Here is a 25,049-nt window from a genome sequence, read left to right on the forward strand (position 1 = left end):
GGAGGTCGATGAGGTTCATCTTGTTGTACTTCCTCGTTTCCTTCGTCTTGACATGTTCCACTTGTGGATGCTTCCAAGTCAACTTGTGGTTCACCTTCGTGTGAAGTTGAGGCTTCCACTTGAACGGGCGAGGTACTCTCCTTCACCTCTGTTGGCCAAATCTTGCCCATAGACAAGTCTTGAATTGCTTCCAAGGGGTCTTTATCTCCTACATCAATTGGCAATTGCTCTACTTGCGAGCCGTTAGTTTAGCAAACTCCACATCTACCATCTCTTCAACCTTTCGGGTGAAATTGTTGTAGACACGGTAAGTGTGAGAGTTTGAGCCATAGCCGAGTAGGAAACCTTCATGAGACTTAGGGGAAAATTTTGAACAACGATGCTTACCAAGAATGTAACATTTTGAGCCAAATACTCGAAGGTATCCAACTTGGGGTTTGTTATCTGTGAGAAGCTCGTATTCCATCTTGCCAAGAAGCTTGTGAAGATATAGTCGATTTCTTGCATGACAAGCTGTCTCAACCGCTTCCGCCCAAAAATGTCTTGGCGTCTTGCATTCATCAAGCATTGTTCTTGCCATCTCAATCAGTGTGCGGTTCTTCCTCTCAACAACTCCATTTTGTTAAGGTGTGTACGTACCCGAGAACTCACGTGCTTCTTCGTAAACAAAGGTATCCACATTGGCGTTCTTGAACTCCGTTCCGTTGTCACTCAAAACTTTCTTGATCTTCACTTCAAATTGATTTTGAGACTTCCTAGCAAAGTTCTTGAAGATCTTTTGGACATGCGATTTGTCATCAAGAAAGAACACCCACGTAAATCTTGAAAAATCATTAACAATGACTAATCCAAACGAGTTACCGCCAAGACTCTTGTAGGCGTTGGGACCAAAAAGATTCATATGAAGTACCTCGAGTGGTCTTCTCGTGGTCATGATGTTCTCCACAGGATGACTTCCTCCAACTTGTTTTCCTGCTTGACAAGCACTACAAAGTCTATCCTTGTCAAATATAACATCTTTAACACCAAGGATATGATCACCTTTAATAAGCTTATCAAGATTTCGCATGCCCACCTGACCTAACCTTCTATGCCACAACCAACCTTTAGAGGATTTAGCAATTAAGCAAGTTCTAGGTTGACCCTTTTTAGTGCAGTCAACAATGTATAGATCACCTCTACGTTTACCGGTAAAGACCACATTATGATTATCTCTTCGAAACACTTGGCAATCTACTTCAGTAAATAGGACATTGAAACCAAAATCGTTAAGTCTAGATACGGAAAGTAAATTATAGCCAAGAGATTCAACGAGCATAACATTTTGGATGGACCTGTCATGTGAGATGGCCACCTTACCAAGGCCAACCACCTTACCCTTTGAGTTGTCACCAAAAGTGACATACTTTCGGGGACCGTTCTTTTCAGCAAGCTCTCAAAACATATCCTTGTCCCCGGTCATGTGATCGGTACATCCACCATCAAGAACCCATTCCTTTCCTCCAGCCATGTAACCAGGAAGGTTAGCCATAAGACCAAAGTGTCTCATTTACTCATCAAGATCAAAGTCACTATCATCATCCTCATCATAATATCCATGTTCAACATCGTCTTGTGATTGATCACCACCTAGAGAGTGATTCATTAGATTTATGATCATGACAATGTGCATCTTTATGAATTATAATGACTTGAGAAATGAGGCTACTAATAATTCTAACATTTCCTTTGGCACACATGAGATCACGAAGCTCAAATAAACAATCATCAAATTTAGGATCACTAGGTTTCATCTTATGAAAATCTATGGACTTTTGAAGAATCTCATTTAGATTTTTCGAAGAGTAGTTTTGAAAGCATTCCTCAAGATATATCCATATATTGTGATACGTCTCCAACGTATCTATAATTTATGAAGTATTCGTGCCATGTTTATAACAATTTTATATGGTTTTGGTATGATTTGCATGGAACTAACCCGGACTGACGCTGTTTTTAGCAGAACTACCATGGTGTTGTTTTTTGTGCAGAAATGAAAGTTCTTCAAATGATCTGAAAATTTTTGATGATTTTTTTGGAACAAAAGAGACCCCCGAAGCTTCGTGGAAGGACCAGAAGGTGAAGGAGTAAGGTACAAGACACCGGGGCGCTCCTGGGCCCTTGTTCGTGCCCCGGTGGGTTGTGCTCACCTCGAGGCCCATCTCAGCGTGAAACCAACGCCAAAAATTCATTCAAATAGAGAAACCATCAGGGGTAACCCTAGATAAGAAGTTCCGCCACCGCAAGCCTCTGTATCCATGAAAACAAATCTAGACCCCGTTTCGGCACTCCGCCGGAGGGGGAGATCATCACCGGTGTCCATCTTCATCATCTCGGCGGCCACCACGATGAGTAGGGAGTAGTCGACCCTCTAGGCTGAGGGTTTGTACCATTAGCTATGTGTTTAATCTCTCTCTCTCTCTCTCTCTCTCTCGTGTTCTTGAGATGCACAATCTTGATATATTGTGGGCTTTGTTAATATAGTCGGATCATATGGTGTTTTCCCCTCTCTATCTTATTGTGATGAATTGAGTTTTCCCTTTGAGATTTTGTTTTATCGGATTGGATACTTTTATGGATTTGAGAGCACTTGATATATGTCATGCATACGAATACCCGTGGTGACAATGTGGTAGTATATTGATTCACTTGATATATATTTTGGCACTCAACTCACGGATTCTTGACGTAACATTGGGGTAATCTATGCATAGGGGTAGATGCACGTTCATGTCTTTGTTTCTCCGATAGAAATCTTGGGGCACTCTTTGAGGTTATTTGTGTTGGATTGAGCATTGCGAATCTGAATTTTCTTTGGTGTTATTTTAGTATGAACTCTTGGATAGATCGATCGAAAAGAATAGCTTTGAGGTGGTTTCGTACCCTACAAACAATTTATTCTTATATTCTCCGATAGATAGGAACTTTGGAATGATTCTTCATCGCACGTTGAGGGATGGTTATATGATCCAATTATATTAGCACTGTTGAGAGATTGCACTAGCGAAAGTACGGACCCTAGGCCTCATTTTCAAGCATTGCAATACCGTTTGTGCTAACTTTTGTTACTTGCTACCGTGCTGTTTTTTATTGTTCCTATTACAAAAATCAATATTTACCATCATTACTATGCACGTATCACCATCTCTTCGTTGAACTAGTGCACCTATACAAATTTCCATTGTATTTGGTGTGTTGGGGACACAAGAGACTTTTTGTTATTTGGTTGCAGGGTTGTTTGAGAGAGACCATCTCCATCCTATGTGTCCCATGGATTGATAAACCTTAGGTCATCCACATGAGGGAAAATTGCTACTGTCCCACAAAACTTTGCGCTTGGAGGCCCAACACGAGTCTACAAGAATAAAGTTGCGTTGTAGACTCAAGCTCTTTTCTGGCGTCGTTGCCGGGGATGTGAGTGCTTTAAGGTATATCTTTAGATCTTGCAATTGAATATTTTAGTTTCTTGTTTTATCACTAGTTTGGTTTATAAAAACAAAATTACAAAAATTGGAATTGAGATGGCCTCATATTATTCGTCTTGATAATATTTTTTGGGAAAATGATGGAAAGGAAAATTGTGCTCAATTGTTAGAAGAAGAATGTTATAAAATGTTTGGCATAGAATCCATGAATGATGAGCATGTTTGCAATGTTGCTAGTATGAATTCTTTGAATATCCATGATGCTAGTGATATGCAAAGCCATAAGCTTAGGGATGCTATGTTTGATGAAGATGATATTTTTAGTCCCCCAAGATTTGATGTGAAAATTTGTTATAATGATTGCATGCCTCCTATTTATGATGATTATAATGATGAAAGTGGATTTGGAGAGGTCATGACTTTATTTAGTGATGAATCCACCATTTTGGTAGAGGCTGCAATTGATTATGACAACGAAGTTCCTATATATGATGATTATGGTGATGACATGTATGCTATCTCGAATAATGATAACCATGAAACTTGTCATCATGATTTTCATTTTCAATCCAATGATAGTTAGTTTGTTGAGTTTGCTCCCATTACTATTCATGAGAATAAATTTGCTTATGTGGAGAGTAAAATTTCTATGATTGTGGATCATGAAAAGAATGCTTTATGTGATAGCTATATTGTTGAATTCATTCATTATGCTACTGAAAATTACTATGATAGATGAACTTATGCTTTTACATATTGCAATAATATCAAGTTTCCTCTCTATGTATTGAAAATCTTGACGTTATGTTTGTTTTGCCTTCCTATGCAAGATGATTCTTGTTCCCATGAATTATTTGCTCACAAAATCCCTATGCATAGGAAGTGGGTTAGGCTTAAATGTGCTAGTCATATTCTTCATGGTACTATCTTTATGTTTCAATTCTTATCTTTTATGCAAGCATCATTGAAATCATCATGCCTAGCTAAAAGGAATTAAAGAAAAGCGCTTGTCGGGAGACAACCCAACACTATTACCTGCTGTTTTTGTGTTTTCACGTGATTATGCTACTGTAGTAATCATGTTTTATTGCTTTTGTTTCAGTAAAGTCCCAAGTAAAGCCTTTGGGATAGTGTGGATGATAGTTGACTTGATTCTGTCCAAAAACAGAAACTTTTGCGCTCATTCCAGGAAATTTAAAAATTCACTGGAACGTGTTTTTATCTGAATTTTTTATAGATGATTGATATAGAAATTCTCTACGTTGTCCTAATTTTTCAGAATTTTTGGAGTTACAGAAGTATGGTTGGAGTACATATTAATTCAGGTTGTTCTGTTTTTGACAGATTCTATTTTCAATGCATAGTTTGCTTGTTTCCTAGTTTCTATGGCTTATATTGCTCAATATAAATTGTGGAAATGATATGCTACAGTAGGCATTGTGTGGAAACAATTATGAATCTTGTTTTTGACAGTACCAAAGTGAAATGGTTTGCTCTTTATCATACTAACCTATCTCACGAAGTTTCGTTAAGTTTTGTGTGATTGAAGTTTTCAAGTTTTGAGTGAGATGTCGATATGAGGAGAATAAGGAGTGATAAGACCCTAAGCTTTGGGATGCCCCGGAAGGCATCCCCTCTTTCCTCTCCAACATTATCGGTAACCTCACTTGGAGCTCTGTTTTCATTCGTCACATGATATGTGTTTTACTTGGAGCATCAATTTATTTTGTTAGGATTTGCTTTCTATTATTTAGAATAATGTTTGCATCATTTATTTCAATAAAAGTGGCAATGATAGCCTTTGCCATGCTTATTTTGCAAGTATATTAGTTTTTGTTTCAAAACGGAAATTTTATCAAGTCAGAATGTGATAAAATGTTGAAACTTTTTGCACAGTAAGCTGTGATAAATTTTCTACAGTGTGGTAATTTTCAGAATTTTTGGAGTTAGGAGTATGATGAATATTGCACTCTTTAGAGACCGTTCTGTTTAGACAGATTACTTTTATGTTTGCATTGTTTACATATGTTTTTTTTAATGATTCTATTTGAGGATAGGAGTATTAAATATGCAGAGGCATTTAGTATGCCATGCTGAATATTCATTTTAGTGATTTGTTACAGTAGAGAATGATAAGGTGTTGCATTGATTTATACTAACTTATCTCACGAGTTCTTGTTGAGTTTTGTGTGGATGAAGTGTTTGATATTTAGGGAAACCGTGATATGAGAGGAATTAAGGAGACACAAGAGCTCAAGCTTGGGGATGCCCCGGTAGGCATCCCAACTTTCTTCTTCAACAATTATCGGTTAGTATCAATTGAGCCTAAGTTTTTGCTTCTTCACATTAGTTGTGCTATTCTTGGAATGTCATTTTGATTTGTTTTTCTTGCTGTTTCAATAAAAATACTTAGATCTGGAAGTTTTAAATAAGAGAGAATCCTCACATAGCTACCTATTTACTAAACTACTCATTTGATCTTCACTTATATCTTTTTGGACTAGTTTGTTATTTTCTCTCATGCTTCACTTATATTATTTTGAGAGATGAAAATCTTTATGCTCATGTTCTTCACTTAAATTTATTTGATCTTGTCAAAACAATGGCAATATTTGAAACTAGTCCCAAAGTGATAGATATTTAATAGGATATAATAAAAACTTTCATGAAGATCATTGGACAAAATAAACTTGATTCTTTGTAATAGTTTTGCCATATGGAGATAATAATATGTGAGTCATGTTGGTGAGTAATTGTGCTTTAGTAAGAATATTGGTGTTAAGGTTTGTGATTCCCGATGCAAGCACGAAAGTCAATAGTTATGCAATGAAATTACATCCTACTTGTGGTGCATTATTCGGTGTTAGTTATGCTTAATGCTCGCTTATGTGATTTTTCGTTTCTTGGTTGGATGCTTCTCAATCTATTTGCTAGCCTTCGGTTGTACTAAGTAGGAATACTACTTGTGCATCCAAAATCCTTAAACCCAGTTTTGCCATATGAGTCCACTATACCTACCTATATGCGGTATTTCCGTGCCGTTCTAAGCAAATTTGTATGTGCCATCTCGAATTTTCAAAATAAATTTCTTTTTTGTGTACTCGTACCGCTCATGAAGCGGCAGGGGGTGGCCAATATTTTCCATGCTAGATGTGTTATTCTCAAGATGAGTGTTTATTCACTTGTCATTGCACGAGAGTACGACAAAGGTATTAGGGATTCCTAGTCCCTAAATGATAAATGAATTTACTTTATGTTGTCAAATAATAAATTCCTTGAAAAGTGTTGGTATGGAGGGCACCCGTGGAATGGCTAGCCATGGATTGTGAAAGAATGGTGGAAAAAGGAATAAACTTTATTTTCTGTTTGGGAACCGCCTATGATATATATAGCATGGAAAGTGTTGGGAATTACTTGGTCATTTTCATTGACGGGAAAAGTACGCCTCCCAAAATCTTTTACCTCTCAATTTAAGCATTGCTCTCTGGCACCTCTACAAATCCCTACTTCCCTCTGCGAAGGTCCTTTCTATTTACTTTATGCAATTTTTATTTGTATTTGAGTCTCCATCTTCTCTTATAAAGCACCAACTAAGGGGCACTATGATCATACTTGAGCATTGGGTATAGCTAATATGCGAGTGTCTTTCATGAATGGATCAATGATTGAGCATGATGGGCTAGGGATAACTTTCTTTAGTGTTGATATTTTGAAAGACATGGTTGCTTGTTGATATGCTAGAGTATTGAAGTCTTCATGTCAAAAATACACTATTGCTTTGAACCATCTAAAAGTCCAAATGTACATGCTGCTAAAGAAAAGAATATATGATGAATATGAAAGGTAGCGTTCCACAACAAAAATTTTGCTTTCAATTGCTACTTTATCCTGCTGAGTTTTATGAGAAAGAGTTGCTATTAGGATGCTAGGAAAAGTGAATGAAATTATCATTGATCAAAATTATGCACTATGCTAGTATTCACACTTCATAAATTATTTATTTTATCATTTACCTACTCGAGGATGAGTAGGAATTAAGCTTGGGGATGCTGATACATCTCCAATGTTTCTATAATTTATGAAGTATTCATGCCATGTTTATAACAATTTTATATGGTTTTGGTATGATTTGCATGGAACTAACCCGGACTGACGATGTTTTCAGCAGAACTACTGTGGTGTTGTTTTTTGTGCAGAAATGAAAGTTCTTCAAATGAGCTAAAACTTTTACATTTTTTTTGGAACAAAAGAGACCCCCGAAGCTTCGTAGAAGGACCATAAGGTGAAGGAGTAGGGCACAAGACACAGAGGCACGCCTGGGCCCTTATCCGTGCCTCGGTGGGTTCTGCTCACCTCAAGGCCCATCTTAGCGTGAAACCAACGCCAAAAATTCCTCTAAATAGAAAAACCATCAGGGGTAAACGTAGATCAGAAGTTCTGCTGCCGCAAGCCTCTGTATCCAAAAAAACAATCTAGACTCAGTTCCAGCACTCCGCCAGAGGGGGAGATCATCACCGGTGGCCATCTTCATCATCCCGGGGGCCACCACGATGAGGAGGGAGTAGTCCACCCTCTAGGTTGAGGGTATGTACCAGTAGCTATGTGTTTAATCTCTCTCTCTCTCTCTCTCTCTCTCTCTCGTGTTCTTGAGATGCACAATCTTGATGTATTGTGGGCTTTGTTAATATACTCGGATCATATGGTGTTTTCCCCTCTCTATCTTGTTGTGATGAATTGAGTTTTCCCTTTGAGATTTTGTTTTATCGGATTGAATACTTTTATTGCTTTGAGAGCACTTGATATATGTCTTGCATACGAATACCCGTGGTGACAATGGGGTATTATATTGATCCACTTGATATATGTTTTTGCACTCAACTCGTGGATACCCGAGGTGACATTGGGGTAATCTATGCATAGGGGTTGATGCACGTTCTTGTCTTTGTTTCTCCTATAGAAATCTTGGGGCACTCTTTGAGTTTATTTGTGTTGGATTGAGCATTAAAAATCTGAATTTCCTTTGGTGTTATTTTAGTACGTACTTGTGGATAGATCTATCGGAAAGAATAGCTTTGTGGTGGTTTCGTACCCTACAAACAATTTATTCTTATGTTCTCCGCTACATAGGAACATTGGAGTGATTCTTCATCACACATTGAGGGATGGTTATATGATCCAATTACAATATCACTATTGAGAGATTGCACTATCAAAAGTATGGACCCTAGGCCTCATTTTCAAGCATTGCCATACCGTTTGTGCTCACTTTTGTTACTTGCTACCTTGCTGTTTTTCATTGTTCCTATTACAAAAACCAATATCTACTATCATTACTACACTTGTATCATCATCTCTTCACCGAACTAGTGCACCTATACAAATTTCCATTGTATTTGGTGTGTTGGGGACACAAGAGACTTTTTGTTATTTGGTTGCAGGGTAGTTTGAGAGAGACCATCTTCATCCTATGCCTCCTACGGATTGATAAACCTTAGGTCATCCACTTGAGGGGAAATTGCTACTTTCCTACAAAACTCTGCGCTTGGAGGCCCAACACGAGTGTACAAGAATAAAGTTGCATAGTAGACATCATAGTGTAAGCACATTCAAATCTAGGCAAGCATACAAGCAAATTTCTAGGCAATCCGCTTATGATAAGATTAATAGCTCTAAGATTACGGGTCATGTCAAGATACTCATCAGGGGTAGGATGCAAGGGATCAATAGGAGGCGCCCAAGGGCTAGTAGTGTACTTGTTCAACATATATTCATTAAAAATCTCAAGCATCTCACTTTTCCAAGCACTATAGAACTCCTTATCAAGCATAGGCACTCAACGTCTAATACTCCCAACCATAGACTCATCCATCTTCCTACAATGGTGATTAACCAAATAAATGGAGACCAATGCTCTGATACCAATTGAAAGGATCCAGAAGAGGTGTCTAGAGTGGGTTGATTAGACTCTCAACAAACAAAAGTAGCAGTTTTTATGTTCTTCAAGGTGAGGTGGAGATTTAGCACAATTTTCAGCATTCCCAATACATTTCACGCAAGCATGGCAAGAGTATAAGCAGTAGAAAGAGTAAAGCATGTTAATTGCATGAAAGTAAAGGGATGGGATTGGAGTGTGCAAACGCAATGAAGACACGGAGATTTTTGGCGTGGTTCCTATAGGTGGTGCTATCGTACATCCACATTGATGGAGACTTCAACCCATGAAGGGTAACGGTTGCATGAGTCCACAGAGGGTTCCACCCATGAAGGGTCCACGAAGAAGCAACCTTGTCTATCCCACCGTGGCCATCGTCCATGAAGGACTTGCCTCACTCGGGTAGATCTTCACGAAGTAGGCGATCTCCTTGCCCTTACAAACTCCTTGGTTCAACTCCACAATCTTGTCGGAGGCTCCCAAGTGACACCTAACCAATCTAGGAGACACCACTCTCCAAAAGGTAATAGATGGCGTCTTGATGATGAACTCCTTGCTCTTGTGCTTCAAATGATAGTCTTCCCAACACTCAACTCTCTCTCACAGGTTTGGCTATGGTGGAAAAAAGATTTGAGTGGAAAGAAACTTCGGGAAGGCTAGAGATCAAGATTCTTGTGGTTGGATCGGAACGTCTTGGACTCAACACATGAGTAGGTGGTTCACTATCAGAAAATGAGTAGTGGAAGTGTAGGAACGTTCTAATGGCTCTCTCATAAATAGAGAAGGGGATGGAGGGGTATATATAGCCTCCACACAAAATCCAACCGTTACACACATTTGACCCAACTCGGTCAGACCGAATAGAAGAACTCGGTGAGACCGATTCAGTTCAAAACGTGAATGTTAGGAATCTTAGTGGGACCGGTGTGATCAACTTGGTGGGATCGATGTGCTAGGGCTAGGGCAAAACCTCATCTCGGTGAGACCGATTGCATAAACTCAGAGAGACCGATTTCAGCAATGATCAAACAGAGAGTTGATCAAGAAAATTCGATGGGGCCGATTGCATATTTCGGTGAGACCGAACTAATTACAACAGGCAATATAGAGTTTGCAGGGCCATCTCTGTGGGAACAAGATCCGTGTCGGTGTGACCAAATTGTCTAGGGTTTCTGGCAGTGGCTATGTCAACAGAACTTGGTGGCGCCGGATAGATCAATTAGGTGGGGCAGAGTTTGACTTCAGCTGTTGTACATATGTGGAAATGAGAAAGTGGCTGAGGGTTTTGGAGCAATATCACTAAGCACTTGAGCAAGTAGACCATTAAGCAACACCTCATCCCCTTTTAATAGTATTGGCTTTCCTATGGACTCAATGTGATCTTAGATCACTAAAATGAAAATAAAGAATCTTGAGCCTTTGCCAATCTTTGTCCTTAGCATCTTGAAGGGATTCCACATCCTCTTTTCCTTGCCACGCCACTGTTGAACTCATCTGAAATGTACTCGATAAAAGTATTAGTCCAACAACAGATATGTTGTTAATTACCAAAATCACCCAGGAAGCACTTGTGCTTTTAGAGGGAGATGTTTAACAGGACCAAATGCATGTACTGGCAAGATACTTTCCAGAGAAGCTTTGACGCTATGTTTAATTTCTTTTTATTTGCAGTGGATGGATGTATGCGTGCTAGCTAGATAGATAGACATTCCTCCCTATCTTTTACAACTATATATTTCTTCTCTTGCTGTGGGGGCCTTATCCACGTGGTGAAAAATGTCACGTGTTTAAAAAATGTAAGTGCCATTTTTAAAAGTGTTTGTACAATTTACAAAAGGTTCACGTGATTAAAAAAGTGTTTCATATATTCAAAAAAATGTATGTTACATTTAAAAAATGTCCATTAGTCCAAAAATATTTTTGTGACATTTTAAAAAATTGGATTCAATGTAAAACAAAATGTTTGTCCAATGTAAAAATATGTACACAGAAGTAGGGAGCACCACACTACCCATCATGGATGATCCGACTCTGATGGCAAGCATCTGGTACACAGAAGTTGCAGGTAGCAGCGGCGGTGGCGCCAGTGACAATAACACGTCGTAGTCCAGGTGGCGCCAGTGACAAAATCACTAGCTAGTCCAAAAATATTTTGTGACATTTAAAAAAAATATGATGCAATGTAAAACAAAATGTTTGTCTAATGTAAAAATATGTAGACAGAAGTTGGGAGCGCCACACTAGCCATCATGGATGATCTGGCTGCGATGGTAAGCATGTGGTACACAGAAGTTGCAGGTAGCAGCGGCGGTGGCGCCAGTGACAAAAACACGTCGTAGTCCATGAGAGCAGCCAATGTACTGGATTCGAGGAAGCCCTGATGCTGCGCTGCCCCAATGGACAGAAGACTGGGTGGGGCATATGATGGTATCACCATCTTCTTCAGACATGTACTCTTATGGAAAATTTTGCAGACCGCAAACTCGTCCTACAAACATACATAAACTAAATTAGTTAAAAATAATAATTGTCACTAGCTAGATATGTTTGTACAAGAGAATTCCTCAGTCATGAGTACTACTAGTAAAGGACTAAAAATACCTTAGAAGACACATTAATGGTGGTGGCTTCAACAATGTCGGTGGGCAAGTCGGGTGCCGACTACTTGCCGATATCGATTCTACACTCGTACATGATCCAGTTTATCTTCTCCCCGCTAGGGGCCCTGCCCTTGTTGAAGATCAGTGTCTTCTTCATGCCGATGAGACTTTTGGTTGGCGGTAGAATGATCTCCTTGTCCTTTTCGGTAGCCTTCCAACAGCCAACGTTCATGGCCCAGTTGGTATGTATCCCGGTGGGGTACTTCAGGTCCTTCTAGCAGAAGAAGTATTGCTCCTTCTCCCCATGTTTACCTCATTTGGGAGATTCCATGGCTTGTATTTTTCAGATCCACCTCCCCGACCACCATCGTGTCGAAGGCTTTCTTAAGAACCTTGGGGACCAGGTAGAAGATGATGATCTCCATGTCCGTCAGGTGTAACCTGAAACTCGGCGGCAGATTCAGCTTTTCTTTCTACCACGGCACTTGAAGATGGCTTGCCATGGCGAAGGATCTTTGGGAAATTTCTGCTGGGGTGGAATAAATGTTGGGGGCAACGATACAGATGTATCTATCTATGGAAGGAATTCAATGATATATGGAGATATAGGATGGAGATGCTTAAATAGGACCAAATGCATGTACTGGCAAGATACTTTCCAGAGAAGCTTTGACGTTGTATGGGCTATGTTTAATTTGTTTTTATTTGCAGTGGATGGATGGATGCGAGCTAGATAGATAGACAGATACATCTGTGGGGGGGGGGCATGTCCAGGTGGTGAAAAATGTCATGTGTTTAAAAAATGTTTACATAGAAGTTGGGAGCACCGACTACCCATCATGGATGGATGATCCGGCTCCGATGGCAAGCTTCTGGTCCACAGAAGTTGCAGGTAGCAGCGGCGGTGGAGCCAATGACAACAACACATCATAGGCCACGAGAGGAGACAATTTACTAGATTCGAGGAAGTCCTGATGTTGTGTTGCCCCAATGGACATAAGACTGTCGGGGCATATGATGGCATAACCTTCTTCTTGAGTCCTGTGCTCTTATGGAAAATTCTGCAGAGCACATAGTCCTCCCACCAACATACATAAACTAAATTAGTTAAAATCAATAATTGTCACTAGCTAGATATGTTTGTACTAGAGAATTCATTAGTCATGAGTACTACTAGTCAAGGACTAAAAATACCTTGGAAGATACATTAATGGTGGCGGCTTGGACAATGTCGGTGGGCAACTCAGGTGTTGACTGCTTTCCGGTCTCGATTCTATACTCGTACATGACCCAGTTTATCTTCTCCCCCCAGGGGCCCTGCCCTTGTAGAAGACCAGTGTCTTCTTCATGCCGATGAGACCATTAGTCGGGGTAGAATGATCTCCTTTTTCCTTTTCGGTAGCCTTCCAATAGCTAGTGTTCATGGCCCGGTTGGTCTGTATCCCGGTGGGGGTACTTGAGGTCCTTCTGGGAGAAGAAGTATCACTCCTTCTCCCCATGTTTACCTTATTTGGGAGATTCCATGGCTCGTTTTTCTTCATATCCACCTCCCTTACCATCATCGTGTCGAAGGCTTTCTTCAACACCTTGGGGACTAGGTAGAAGATGATGATCTCCATGTCCGTCGGGTGAAACCTGAAACCCGGCGGCAAATTCAGTTGTTGTTTTTGCTGCTAAATTTGAAGGTGGATTGCCATGGCGGAGGCTCTTCGGGAAATGTGTGTTGGCGTGGAACAAATGTTGGGGGCAATGATAGGTATGTGTCTACCTAGGGAAGGAATTCAATGATGTATAGAGATATAGGAGGGAGATGTTTAAATAGGACTGAATGCATGTATTGTCAAGATTCTTTCCAGAGAAGATTTGACATTGTCCGGGCTTTGTTTAATTTGTTTTTATTTGTAGTGGATGGATGTATGCGAGCTAGCAAGATAGATAGACATCCCGCCCTATCCTTTACAACTATATGCTTCTTCTATTGTTGTGGGGGCCATGTCCAGGTGGTGAAAAATGTCACGTGTTTAAAAAATGAAAATGCCATTTGTACAGTGTTTATACAATTTAGGAAAGGTTCACGTCATTTAAAAAATGTTTCAGACATTCAAAAAATGTAAGTTACATTTTAAAAAAATCACTAGCTAGTCCAAAAATATTTTGTGACATTTAAAAAAATACGATGCAATGCAAAACAAAATGTTTGTCTAATGTAAAAATATGTAGACAGAAGTTGGGAGCGCCACACTAGCCATCATGGATGATCCGGCTCCAATGGTAAGCATGTGGTACACAGAAGTTGCAGGTAGCAGCGGCGGTGGCGCCAGTGACAACAACACATCGTAGTCCATGAGAGGAGCAATTGTACTGGATTGGAGGAAGCCCCGGTGCTACGCTGCCCCAATAGACATAAGACTGGGCGGGGCATATGATGACATCACCATCTTCTTCAGTCCAGTGCTCTTATGGAAAATTCTGCAGACCACAAAGTCGTCCTATCAACATACATAAACTAAATTAGTTAGGATAAATAATTGTTACTAGCTAGATATGTCTGTACTAGAGAATTCACAAGTCATGAGTACTACTAGTCAAGGACTAAAAATACCTTGGAAGACACATTAATGGTGGCGGCTTCGACGATGTCGGTGGGCAAGTCGGGTGCCGACTGCTTCCCGATCTCGATTCTATACTCGTACATGACCCAGTTTATCTTCTCCCCCCAAGGGGCCCTGCCCTTATTGAAGACCAGTGTATTCTTCATGCCAATGAGACCTTTCGTCGGGGTAGAATGATCCTTCTGGAAGAAGAGGTATCGCTCTTTCTCCCCATGTTTGCCTCATTTGGAAGATTCCATAGTTCGTATTTTGTCATATCCACCTCCCTTACAATCATCGTGTTGAAGTCTTTCTTCAACACCTTCAGGACCAGATAGAAGATGATGATCTTCATGTCCGTCAGGTGAAACCTGAAACCCGGCGGCAAATTCAGCTGTTGTTTCTACTGCTAAACTTGAAGGTGGCTTGCAATGGCGGAGGCTCTTTTGGAAATGTGTGTTGGCGTGGAACCAATGTTGGGGGAAATGATAGATATGTGTCAATCTATGGAAGGAATTCAATGATATATAGAGATATAGGAGGGAGATGCTTAAATAGGGCCGAATGCATGTACTGTCAAGATTCTGTCCAGAGAAGCTCTGACGTTGGGCTTTGTTTAATTTGTTTTTATTTGCAGTGGATGGATGTATGCGAGCTAGCTAGATAGATAGACATACCGCCCTATCCTTTACAACTATATGCTGCTTCTCTTGCTATGGGGGCCATGTCCATGTGGTGAAAAATGACAGCTGTTTAAAAATATGAAAGTGCCATTTTTAGAGTGTTTATACAATTTAGGAAGGGTTCGCGTGATTGAAAAAATGTTTCAGACATTGAAAAAATGTATGTTACATTTAAAAAAATTGTTCACTAGCTAGTCCAAAAATATTTTGTGACATTTTAAAAAAATTGGATGCAATGTAAAACAAAATGTTTGTCTAATGTAAAAATATGTAGATAGAATTTGGGAGCACCACGCTAGCCATGATGGATGATCCAGCTCCGATGGTAAGCATCTGGTACACAGAAGTTGTAGGTAGCAGCAGAAGTGGCGCTAGTGACAGCAACACGTCATAGTCCGTGAGAGGAGCTAATGTACTGGATTCGAGGAAGCCCCAATGCTGCTCTGCCCCAATAGACATAAGATTGGGCAGGGCATATGATGGCATCACCATCCTCTTTAGTCTTGTGCTCTTATGGAAAATTCTGCAGACCACATAGTCCTCGTACGGACATCGATAAACAAAATTAGTTAGAATCAATAATTGTCACTAACTAGATATGTCTGTACTAGAGAATTCCTCAGTCTTGAGTACTACTAGCCAAGGACTAAAAATACCTTGGAAGGCACATTAATGGTGGTGGCTTCAACGATGTCGGTGGGCAAGTCGGGTGTCGACTGTTTGCCGATCTCAATTCTATACTCGTACATGACCCAGTTTATCTCCCCCCCGGGGCCCTGCCCTTGTAGAAGACCAATGTCTTCTTCATTCCGATGAGGCCTTTGGTCGGGGTAGAACGATCTCCTTTTTTCTTTCCGGTAGCCTTCCAATAGCCGGCGTTCATGGCCCAGTTGGTCTGTATCCCGCTAGGGGTACTTGAGGTTCTACTGGGAGAAGAAGTATAGCCCTTCTCCCCATGTTTACCTCATTTGGGAGACTCCGTAGCTCGTATTTTTTCATATCCACCGCCCTTACCATTGTCATGTCGAAGGGTTTCTTCAAAAGCTTGGGGACCAGGTAGAAGATGATGATATCCATGTCCCTCGGGTGAAACCTGAAACCCGGCGGCAAATTCCGTTGTTGTTTCTGCTTTTGAACTTGAAGGTGGCTTGCCATGGTGGAGGATCTTCGGGAAACGTGTGTTGGCGTGGAATAAATGTTGGTGGAAATGATAGATATGTGTCTATCTATGGAAGGAACTCAATAGTATATAGAGATATAGGAGGGAGATGCTTAAATAGGACCGAATGCATGTACTGTCAATATTCTTTCCAGAGAAGCTTTGACGGTGTCCGGGCTTTGTTTAATTTGTTTTTATTTGCAGTGGATGGATGTATGCGAGCTAGCTAGATAGATAGACATCCCGCCCTATCCTTTACAACTATATGTTGCTTCTCTTGCTATGGGGGCCATGTCCAGGTGGTGAAAAATGTCACGTGTTTAAAAATATGAAAGTGCCATTTTTAGAGTGTTTATACGATTTAGGAAAGCTTCGTGTCATTTAAAAAATGTTTCATACATTCAAAAAATGTATGTTACATTTTAAAAAAATGTTCACTAACTAGTCCAAAAATATTTTGTGACATTTTTAAAAAATTGGATGCAATGTAAAACAAAATGTGTACACAGAAGTTGGGAGCACCACACTACCCATCATGGATGATCCGGCCCCGAAGGCAAGCATCTGGCACATAGAAGTTGCAGGTAGCAGCGGCGGTGGCGCCAGTGACAACAACACGTCGTAGTCCATGAAAGGAGCCAATGTACTGGATTTGAGGAAGCCCCGATGTTGCGCTGACCCAAAGGACATAAGACTGGGCGGGGCATATGATGGCATCACCCTTTTCTTCAATCATGTGCTCCTATGGAAAATTCTGTAGACCACAAAGTCGTCCTACCAACATACAGAAACTGAATTAGTTAAAATTAATAATTGTCACTAGCTAGATTGTTGGGGAACGGTGCATGGAAAATGAAACATTTCTATGAACCTGCAAGATCAATCCATGGAGATGCATAGCTACGAGAGGGGGAGAGCTTCTACATACCCTTGTAGATCACTAAGAGGAAGCATTTATCATGCGGTTGACGTAGTTGTACTCTTCGCGATCCGATCATGATCCAACCAATCTAGTGCCGAACGAACGGCACCTTCGAGATTAGCATACGTGCGGCTCGATGACGTCTCCTCCTTCTTGATCTGGCAAGTGGGAGAGGATAAGTAGATGGGATCACAATGAGCATGATGGCTTGGTGGTAATGGTGGTGGTTGAGCACCGGCAGCGCTTCGCTAAGCGTCACTGTGACGAGGCGGTGGAACTACGGAGTAACAAGAGATAGAGGGTCGCCAAGGGCTTGGTGTGTCCTCTTGGGGCGCCCTCTCCCCTCTATATATAGGTGGAGGGGCATGGGAACCAGCCCCTCCAAGCCCTAGTGTGCAACTAAGGGGGATAGGACTTGGACTCCAAGTCCAATCCTATTCCTACTAGGACTCCTTCCTTTTTTGCCTTCCCTAGCCACATGGGATTTTGAGGACTTGGTGCGCCTAGCCCAATAAGAGCACGGCGCCTCCCTGCATCCCATTCTAGCCCTTGAGTCATGGTGGACCCACTTGTGGACTTCCGGACCCCTCTGGAATCCTTCAAAACCTTCTGCAAGCTTCCTAGTACAATACCAAAAAAAATCACCTTTTCTGGAACCCAAAATATGACTTCCCATATATAAATCTTTACTTCTTGACCATTCCGAGACTCCTCGTGACGTCCGAGATCTCATCCGGGAATCCCAACAACATTTGGTTACCACTCAACGAATATCCCAATACTACTCTAGCATCAACGAACGTTAAGCGTGCGAACCTATGGGTTTTTAGTCAACGGGTCTGCAACATTCAGATATGTGTGTACTTTGCAAATATCTATGTCTACAACGATGTGCGTAGAGCTACTCTAGCTAATTTCTCCCATGTTCAATACGTATCCAGATTGAGACTCAGAGTCATCTAAATCAGTGTCAAAGGTTGCATTGACGTAACCCTTTACGGAGAACTCTTTATCACCTCCATAACCGAGAAATATTTCCTTAGTCCTCTTTAGGTACCTAAGGATAATTTTGACCGTTGTCCAGTGATCCACTCATGGATCACTATTGTACCCCCCCCCCCACTCTTGCCAAACTCACGGCAAGGCACATAGCAGGTCTGGTACACAGCATGGCATACTTTATAGAACATATGGCTAAGGCACAGGGAATAAATTTCATTCTCTCTCTATCTTCTGTCGTGGTCAGGCTTTGAGTCTTACTCAAATTCACACCTTGAATACAGGCAAGAACCCTTTCTTTGACTGATCCATTTTGAACTCCTTCAAAGCTTTGTCAAGGTATGTGCCTTGTGAAAGTCATATTAATCGTCTTGATCTATCTCTATAGATTTTGATGCCCAATATGTAAGTAGCTTCACCGAGGTCTTTCATTGAAAAAATCTTATTCAACTATCCTTTTATGCTATCTAGAAATTCTATATCATTTCTAATCAGCAATATGCCATCCACATATAATATCAGAAATGCTATAGAACTCCCACTCACTTTCTTGTAAATACAGGCTTCACCATAAGTCTGTATAAAACCATATGCTTTGATCACGTCATCAAAGCATATATTCCAACTCCGAGATGCTTGCACCAGTCCATAGATGGATCGCCGGAGCTTGCACACTTTGTTAGCACCTTTAGGATCGTCAAAAACTTCCGGTTGCATCATATACAACTCTTCCTCAAGAAAACCGTTAAGGAATGCAAGTTTTTGACATCCTTTTGCCACATTTCTTAATCATAAAATGCAGCAATTGCTAACATGATTCGAACAGACTTAAGCATCGCTACGGGGGAGAAAGTCTCATCGTAGTCAACCCCTTGAACTTGTCGAAAACCTTTTGCAACAAGTCGAGCTTTGTAGACAGTGATATTACCGTCAACATCCGTCTTCCTCTTAAAGATCCATTTATTCTTTATGGCTTGCTGATCATCGGGCAAATCCACGAAAGTCCACTTTGTTCTCATACATGAATCCTATCACAGATTTCATGGCCTCAAGCCATTTTTTGGAATCTGGGCTCATCATAGTTTCCTCATAGTTCATAGGTTTGCTATTGTCCAACAACATGACTCCTAGGACATGATTGCCGCACCACTCTGGTGCGAAACGTGTTCCGGTCGACCTAAGAGGTTCAGTAGTAACTTGGTCTGAAGTTTCTTGATCATCACCATTTGCTTCCTCTCTGGCTGGTGTAGGCATCACAGGAACAACTTTCTCTGATGCACTACTTTTCAATTCGAGAGAAGATACAACTACCTCATCAAGTTCTGCTTTCCTCCACTCACTTCTTTCAAGAGAAACTCCTCTAGAAAGGACCCATTCTTAGCAACAAAGATTTTGCCTTTGGATCTGTGGTAGAAGCTATACCCAATAGTTTCTTTTGGGTATCGTATGAAGACGCACTTCTCCGCTCTGGGTTCGAGCTTATCAGGCTGAAGCCTTTTGACATAAGCGTCGCATCCCCAAACATTTAGGAAACAATAGCTTAGGTTTCTTGCCAAACTACAGTTCATACAGTGTATCCTCAACGGATTTAGATGGTGCCCTACTTAATGTGAATGTGGTGAATGCGGCTGTCTCTAATGCATAACCCCAAAAAGATAGTGGCAAATCAGTAAGAGACAGCATAGAGCACACCATACACTAAAAGGGAAAAGGCTAGCAGTAGTGTTGGTTTTTAGCCTAGAAGTAGCACAGGGGACCACGCTACTGCTACGGTGCCACAGCTAAAGGTTAGCAATAGCATTGGTTTACCCACGCTACTTCTATAGCTACTTAGTAGTTGTGCTTCTTGCAGAAAGCACTACTGGTAATTACTAGTAGCGCGCCTCTCTGCCCGCGCTACTACTATTATTCTGTAGTCTATTTCTTTTCCATTTTATGTCATATTCATACACCATTATACATGTTTTCATATAGTAGCAAGATTGTTTTTACATCATAATGAGTTATTAAATCACTTGGTGAAAGAATCGTCAATTAGTTTCAAGCGGATGGATCCTAAGTGACCAATTCATGGATTATGGTGATAATCCATGACTTGATCACTTAGGATCCATCCACTTGAAACTTCGCGGTTCTTTCACGCAATGATATAATAACTCATCAACATCATTATCATCATGTCATTAAAAACTTATCATCATAATACATCATTGTCATATAACAACTCCTCATGATCATCATTTTCGTCCATGAGACATGATATAACAACTTGGTCACTAGTCATAATCACAACTAGTCCTCATCATCATCAATTATAACACATTGTAGCACATAATAACACATTGTGGACCTATTACCCTCTCTAAGGTAAAATGATATAAAACAAGATAGGACCTGACTCTCCATTATGGAGAATGGAGACTATCCTGTCTCCAATTCTTGCACTTCGCACAATTTTGGTTCCAAGTAGCTCCCCATGATTGTCCATACATTTTTTGCATGCTTTGATTGTCATGTCTTCATCGGTTTTAGAAACGTGGTATGAACAACAGTGAAGCCTAGGATGACATGGCCGTAAGCTAATAACATCAAGGCAACCTTTCAAAAACATCATATGAGGCACACAATCCTTTGTTATTTTATGTTGAAAAACATAGTAATAACGTCGTAGTTAGCAATGTAGTTTAGCTTTAAAAGAATTTATGCGAAAGATGCATGGATGTCATAATAGTAATAAATCTTACCATGCCATATCCATAGATGTTACCATAGTTCAACACGTGCACTAGTGGCACGTATTGACCATAATGTGCAGGAGTTTGATAATTGATATTGTAATTCTCAACATCAATAATAAATGAGATAAGATGATCTTTCTCATGCTAAGTTAATTTTGCGTCATCAGTGTAGTAGGTTTTGTCTACCATCTTCCGTACATTTTTTGAAGAATGAAAATAGGCTATCAATGGAAATAAGTTGTGAACTATTTTGAAATAAATAATATAAATTACTTAATAAATATTTTTAACAGAGTCACATAGAGGTAGAATTGGAAGCGTATCAGCAAGGACCCAAATGTCCATATTCTCTTCGTCGATGTCAGGATCACCAAGATCCAATATGACAAGCATACCCTCATGAAAATCATACGTCTTGCAAAGTGCTTCCCAATTCAGGGAACCAAAATGGGATACGCTCTCAGAATTGTATAGATTGACAACAAAGTCATAACCATGATGGGTCCTTAGGTGAACTATCTTGGTCTCCATATTTTCATGATCTTCAAAATCTAGCTTCTCCAAGACATAGCGTCTTGCATGGCATGGGATAAGCTAGTCGAACTCTAGAAGACGGAAATTAAATGTTGAGGAAGAAGAAGTTGTGCTTAATTACGAAAAAACACTTGTCGTCGTCGCGTACCATTTCAACATCGAAGGTCTCCTGGAGCTTAATACTGAAGCGCTGACCTTCTACCAGGTGAGGCCCGTCGCACAGATCCCGGTCGTTGCCGCACCAGTCACACTCCCGGAGCCTATCGTCGTCGGGGGACATTTCTTATGTTCATAATTCAAATATGAAACTTCTAAAATTAAATATATGTACTACAAAAATTAAATTAGACCATTATTATTCATCACAGGTTGACTATTGGTTTGTCGAGTATTTTATTAAAAACTCTCAGCTCACATGGTGTATATATTCGACCGTCGGTGATGGTAGCTCTTCCCTTCATTCCCGAGTGCATTACACCTAATTGTCTAGCACACGGCAACGAAGGAGAAGCTACCCCCACGACAACAGTCGGGATTCTTCTCCTCTCATATATGGTGGAGTCCCGACAGCCTTAGAGTCAACCTAAAATATCGTTTAATTATTTTTCTAGAAAATTCGGGCCACTCGATATTTACCAAAATTCACGGAAAATTCCGGCATGACATTTGCTAAAAAAGGACATATCGAGCACCTGAAATTTGCCGGAGTGGAAATTAATCAACACTCCGGCAAAACAAAGGCCACTCGGAGGTGTTCCCTGCAAACATGGCCACTTGGGCAAGCACGTATCTTATTTGACGAACACTAGATATACATGTTTATATCTACATCATATGAACATTCAAACTTGATGGTCATTGCATTTCAATGGTTGAAAATATGAACAGAGACATTTAAAAATATCATATATATATAATTCTAACATAACTAAATTTGCCAATATAGGTCTCTCTCTCTAAACTAGTTCTATTAAACACTTACCAAATAAACTAGTTCTATTAAGTACTTACTAAATAAACTAGTTATATCAACCACTTACTAAATAAACTAGTGCTATTAAGCACTTACTATAAATAAACTAGTTTTATTAACCACTTACTAAATAAACTATTTCTATTAAACACTTACTAAAAACAGTAAAAAACTACATTATGCATGAACAAATCAGTGAGGAGAGATGGAGGGAGGAGGGGGTGGGAGGAGGTAGGAGGAGGAGGGAGGAGAGAGGAGGAGGGGGAAGGGCGGAGGGAGGAGGGCTGCTAGCGGAGGGCTTGGCCAGAGGAGGAGGGAGGAGGTAGGAGGGGGCGGCCAGAGGAGGGGGGAGGAGGGCACGATGGAAGGACGATGGAGGAGGGCGCATACCGAGGAAGGAGGAGCAAGGACGGCGGTGGCAATGCGGCAGCGGGGGAGTGTCGAACATCGGCGACAGCGGACGACGGGGTGCGTGGGAGAGTGGGAGTGGGAGTGGGGGAGAGTGAGGGGTGGATGGTGTGGAGAAGATAAACTATTTAGTAGTAGCGCGTGTTAGGGGAAAGCGCTACTACTAAACTACCAAGCAGTAGCGCGTTTCAAGGGACACCGCTACTACTATACTTAGCCTGGTGGCAATGGTGGGGCAGATTTTGTAGTAGCGCCTTTTGCCCTAGCCGCGGTACTTCTATGTACATAGCAGTAGCGCCTTCTGTTGCCATGCACTACTGCTAAGTAGCAGTAGCGCCCCATTTTAGCCAGTGCTACTGCTAAAGTTCTGTGTGTAAGGTTTTCCCTGGTAGTGGCATCTAACAAAGTACGGTTATGATGTTCGGACACACCGTTATGTTGTGGTGTTCTAGGTGATGTGAGTTGTGAAACAATTCCTCATTCTTTTAAATGAAGGCCAAACTCGTAACTCAAATATCCGCCTCCGTGATCAGATCGTAGAAATATTATTTTCTTGTTATGATGATTCTCCGCTTCACTCTGAATTTTTTTCAACTTTTCAAATGTTTGAAACTTGTGTTTCATTAAGTAGATATACCCATACCTACTCAAATCATTTGTGAAGGTTAGAAAATAACGATACCCGCCGCGTGCCTCAACACTCATCGGACCGCATACATCGGCATGTATTATTTCCAATAAGTCATTAGCTCGATCCATTGTTCCGGACAACAGAGTTTTAGTCATCTTTCCCATGAGGCATGGTTCGCAAGTATCAAATGATTCATAATCAAGTGATTCCAAAAGTCCATCCGCATGGAGTTTCTTCATGGGCTTTACACCAATATGACCTAAACAGCAGTGCCACAAGTATGTTGCACTATCATTATCAACTTTGTATCGTTTGACATCAATATTATGAATATGTGTATCACTACGATCGAGATTCAATAAACTATTTAGATTGGGTGTATGACAATAGAAGGTTTTATTCATGTAAACAGAACAACAATTATTCTCTGACTTAAATGAATAACCGTATTGCCATAAACACGATCAAATCATGTTCATGCTCAACGCAAACAACAAATAACATTTATTTAGGCTCAACACTAATCCCTAAGGTAGAGGGCGTGTGCAATGGTGATCATATCAATCTTGGAAACACTTCCAACACACATCATTACCTCTCCCTTAACTAGTCTCCGTTTGTTCCACAACTCCTATTTTGAGTTACTAATCTTAGCAACTGAACCAGTATCAAATACCCAGGGGCTACTATGAGCACCAATAAGGTACACATCAGTAACATGTATATCAAATATACCTTTCTTTTACTTTGCCATCCTTCTTATCCGCCAAATATTTCAGCAGTTTCGCTTCTAGTGGCCATTACCCTTGCAGTAGAAGCACTCAGTCCGAGGCTTGGGTCTAGCTTTGGGCTTATTCACGGGAGTGGCAACTTTCTTGCCATTATTCTTGAAGTTACATTTCTTTCCCTTGCCCCTTTCATAAAACTGGTGGTCTTGTTAACCATCAACACTTGATGCTCTTTCTTGATTTCTACCTCCACCGATTTTAGCATCATGAAGAGCTTGGGAATCGTTTTCGTCATCCCTTGCATATTATAGTTCATCAAGAAGCTCTAGTAGCTTGGTGATAGTGACTGGAGAACTTTGTCAATCACTACCTTATCTGGAAGATTAAGTCCCACTTGATTCAAGCGATTGTAGTACCCAGACATTCTGAGCATATGCTCACTAACTGAGCTATTCTCCTCCATCTTGTAGGCAAAGTACTTGTTAGAGGTCTCATACCTCTCAACTCGGGCTTGAGCCTGAAATACCAATTTCAGCTCTAGGAACATCTCCTGTGTTCCATGGTGTTGAAAACGTCTTTGGAGATCCGATTCTAAGCCGTAAAGAATGTCACACTAAACTATCAAGTAGTCATCAGATCAAGCTTGCCAAATGTTCATACGTCTGCATCAGCTCCTGCGGCAGGTCT

General features: G+C 40.7%; 5 pseudogenes; all 5 read right to left on the minus strand.

Annotated features, from left to right (window-relative positions):
- Positions 1 to 11,596: 11,596 nt before the first annotated feature.
- LOC119293109 lies at positions 11,597 to 12,499 on the minus strand (annotated as a pseudogene).
- Positions 12,500 to 12,826: 327 nt separating this feature from the next.
- On the minus strand, positions 12,827 to 13,693 carry LOC119293110 (annotated as a pseudogene).
- A 504-nt stretch (positions 13,694 to 14,197) lies between these two features.
- On the minus strand, positions 14,198 to 15,319 carry LOC119293111 (annotated as a pseudogene).
- Positions 15,320 to 15,525: 206 nt separating this feature from the next.
- LOC119293112 lies at positions 15,526 to 16,428 on the minus strand (annotated as a pseudogene).
- A 469-nt stretch (positions 16,429 to 16,897) lies between these two features.
- The window catches only part of LOC119293113, a 32,076-nt pseudogene continuing 23,924 nt past the window's right edge, over positions 16,898 to 25,049 (minus strand).

The sequence above is a fragment of the Triticum dicoccoides genome, chromosome 4B (assembly GCF_002162155.2).
Source record: "Triticum dicoccoides isolate Atlit2015 ecotype Zavitan chromosome 4B, WEW_v2.0, whole genome shotgun sequence".
Taxonomy (NCBI): Eukaryota; Viridiplantae; Streptophyta; class Magnoliopsida; order Poales; family Poaceae; genus Triticum; species Triticum dicoccoides.